Raw genomic sequence first — 4,078 nt, 5'->3', positions numbered from 1 at the left:
GGACAGGAAGTTTGGCCAATTTCGGCATAATGGGTATCAATGTTCTCGACTTGACCCAAGGAATCTATTGGCATCAGTTTCATTCCAATAGGCTAATGTAAACAGAAGTTATTAGCATTTTTGTAAATTTCATTATTAATGTTTAGTGAATGGCGTATTACTTCTGACCCATAGGTGGCACTGTTACCAAATTGATGTGGCTTGGTCAGAGTGTGGTGACAATAGCACATATAAAATTTGGTGTCAATATGTCAAAGCTTTGCAGAGATACAGACTCGGATGCAATTTGGCATCTTTCCAGTAAATTCGTTGATGCGCTAAACGAAAACGGTTTTGTATATTGACACGAAATCCATAACTTTTTGCCACCATAGTCTGAAGATGATCTGAGTCAAATTTGGTGAAAATCGGACTAATGGTCTAGGAGGAGTTCGAAAAAGTAGGTTTTCAACATGAATCAAAATGGCGGACAGGAAGTTCAGCCAAAATTGGCAAAATTGGTATCGGTGTTCTCAGCATGACCGAAGGAATCTATCAAAATCTGTTTCATTTCAATAGGCTAATGTACGCAAAAGTTATTAGCATTTTTTGAAATTTCGTTATAACTTTTGACCACAAGGTGGCGCTGGCCCCAAAATTTTTATGTACATTCAGGGCATGGTGCCGAACATTTTTGTAATTAATGTCGAAACGATACGCTAATCCGTTCTCAAGATACAGCATTTTAAAGCTAAATTCAAAATGGCCGACACCCAAAATGGCTGACATGGGAAAATTGGATATGGTTCGACTCGGTATGACACACCGAATCTAAAGAGACCAGTTTTGTGATTTTTAGACAAATCATTCAGACGTTATAAAGAAAAATAGCCATTTTTCGTATCTCCTGACCACTAGGGGGCACTGCACCGAAACACTTCAGGTAGGCTCAGGTCATGCTTGTTATAACACACACCAAGTTTGGTGTCAATATGACAAACTATTACGGAGATATAGCCTCACATTGATTTTTGCCAGCTTTTCGTAGAATTCTTTCACGTGTTATTCGTGAACGGCTGGACGAATCGACTTGAATTCCATAACTTTTTGCCAGCGTGGTCTGAAGATGATCTGGATCAATTTTTGTGACAATCGGTGCAACGGCCTAGGACGAGTTCGAAAAAGTAGGTTTTACGAACAATTGAGAATAGCGAAAAAACTAAACCTTACGATTTTTGAATTTTGGTGTCCATTCAACTCGGCATAAGCCAAGGAATCAGAGGAAAAAAGAATTTTTGTTGTGTGACTTACGGTTCAAACGTTATTAGCATAAATCTTTTGAAAGTTTGGACAAGTGGTGGCGCTAGAGAGTTTGAGTTAGAGACTCCAAACTTGCTATGGTTAATGTTGGGACTGTCCTCTATCAGTGTGCAAAATTATACAACTTTCCCGCAAGCGGTTCTATGGGCTGCCATAGACTTGCGGCGGAAGAGGAAGAAGAAGAAGAAGAAGAAGAAGAAGAAGAAGCGGAATAATAATAACGCCAACGGATACAATAGGTGCCACCGCACCTGGCAACCCTGGTTCAGAGAGCAGCACTAGATCACAGCCCTCTACTGGTGATGTGTAAAACTACAACGAGTTTCCACACTCTCCTTATATTATAAAGCAAATCTCTATATAAAATGAATCACCTGCAAACAGACGATGCACTCATGAAAATACTCACAAAATACTTAAAATGTAGTTTTTATACATTTACAATGTAAATGTATGATCTTGTTCAGTTAAATTATGCTGTTCTTTGGCTAGTTACAAAACCTAAAATACATACGAATCATAACTTAAAATCTTGATTCTGATAAAGCAGATGCTTATATCTTATGATTCTGTTTAGATTAGTAATATAAGCAGAGAAAGTGCTGTTTGTCGGTCAACAGCATGCTCTCTGAAGCCCTGAAGAGCTGATGTGGTCAGAGATGCAGAAAGAGGAAGGAAATATCAAAGATAGCTGCAGACGCAGCATGCTTTTTTAGTCAGTACGGAAGAGAAAGACTATTTTGCAGACGCAGAATTCCCATCTTGAGTAAAATGTTCAGCATGTGTGTCGTTCTGCTCGTCTTTTCCAGCATCTGTACAGGTGAGTTTAAGACTCTCAGATCTTTTGTACAGAGTTTGATGTGTTCTCTTGTTTTCACTCTGTTATTGCATGATGATTAGTCTGATATGGGTTATATTATTCTGGTCTGATAATGGCTTTTGCTCACCCATAACAGCTCCATATGATGATATTTCTGTGTTCAGTTGTTGTAGGTGCTCTAGTTACAGTCAACGGACACAGAGGAGAGAGTTTTGACATCAGATGCCCATATGAAATGGATATGAGTCAAATTCAAAGTATTTGTGTAAAGGAGAGTGTAACATTGGAAATAAAAACATCATGGTTGAATCAGGATCTCCAGCTAAAGACAAGAGATTCTCTCTGACTGACAACACGACGGCCAGAGTTTTCACCGTCACCATCACTGATCTGAGAACAGAGGATGAGGGACAATACTGGTGTGCTGTGAAGAGGACTTCACCTTTACCTGATATATATTCAGAGATATTATTGCAGGTTAAACTTACGATTTATCACAGCTTTAATCTGTTTAAGAAGAAAACACTGACTGTGAACAAATATGACGCCTCATCTACAGCCTATGTAAAACACTTGTCTTAGCAGACAGGACAAAAATATGATAATTTAAAACTGTAAGATCCCCCCCCCCTTTTTTTTTTTTTTTTTTTTTTTTTTCAAAACATCAAATGTAATACAGTATGAACAAATATTTACAATTTAAATGTTGCTAATCGGGAGAAATAAATGGTTTGAAAGGCTGTGAAAAAAAAATTCCTCTGTGCAGCCAGATGGTGTAGTTACCAGCAGGGGCTAAAATAGGCCTCACTACCCAGTCAACACGTGAGATCATGCGATGTTCACAGTGACATCACATCATTCTCATTGTGTGATACTCAAGAGTGTGAGTAATATGTGAGCTCATTGTGAATTCAAAATGTTGTGCAGGTTGAGAGGAGGCACTGCAAATATCGGTCACCAGGGGACATTCTACTTCCTGTTTCTCAACACTATCACAGTGGTGTCACATGATGAGCTCACAGTATGAGTGCACACCCAGATAACAAACTTATGTTATAAGAACCTTCTCCAAACATACACAGCAAAATCCCCAGTGTTAATTTAACACTCTGAGTGTGGACACATATAAACACTGAAGCAGTGTTGAAGGTAATGATATAATTAGGTGATTAACGAAGTGATGATTGATCATTATTGAAGACACCTGATGTTAACAAGCAGAATCACCAAAGGAGAAAACCAAAATTTTTAAGCAACCATTATAGTGGTCAATGTTTGCATTAGTTGGGCTCTTGACCCTTAAATCTTTAATACTAGATTTTGTTTGGCTGCTGTATTTGAGTTAAAACAGCCAGACAAGCCAAAAACTCAAGTCACCAGTTGTTTACGTTTTAACATATTCATTGTTTGACGTAAATCACCTAGAGTATAACTTGTAAGTTAGTTTTTTTTTTTGCTTATTGTAATTGCCTTGACAATCAACAGAAGATCCAGCACTTCCTACACATTTTGGAAAGTTTTTTTTTTTACAACCTGTTTGAAAAAAGAAGTATTTCACCTAGGCACACATAGACATCAAGAACCAGCCCATGAATCTCAACAATGGTGACAAACGGCATATTCAGATAAACAGATCAACTCTGAACTCTCATAATTTATTCATGCTGCAATGCATGATGGGAGTCATGGATGAGTTCTGATTGGCTACAACATGCTTTTTGATGGTCACCGTTGTTGTGATTCTCACACTGATTCTTCATGTCTGTGTGTCTAAATTAAGATGAATTTTTTTTTTTTTTCCATCATCTGTCTGATTATGGCAAAACTGATTGATCTTTTGTTCACTGTTTTTTTTTTTTTTTGTAATCTGTAAGGAAATTCTATGTCAAATACTCAAGTCACTATATGATGATTAAGTCAAGCACAGTCAATGCCATCTGATTGACTTTTGCTCTTTGC

The 4,078-nt window shown here is 37.7% G+C and overlaps 1 pseudogene; it reads left to right on the top strand.

Moving 5' to 3' along the window:
- The first annotated feature begins 1,856 nt into the window (after window positions 1-1,856).
- Window positions 1,857-2,701, top strand: LOC127158546 (CMRF35-like molecule 1; annotated as a pseudogene).
- The last annotated feature ends 1,377 nt before the right edge of the window (window positions 2,702-4,078 follow it).

Source organism: Labeo rohita, unplaced genomic scaffold, assembly GCF_022985175.1.
Source record: "Labeo rohita strain BAU-BD-2019 unplaced genomic scaffold, IGBB_LRoh.1.0 scaffold_1554, whole genome shotgun sequence".
NCBI lineage: Eukaryota > Metazoa > Chordata > Actinopteri > Cypriniformes > Cyprinidae > Labeo > Labeo rohita.
The sequence above is the reverse complement of the archived record's forward strand: the minus strand, read 5'-3'. Positions and strand labels throughout refer to the sequence as shown.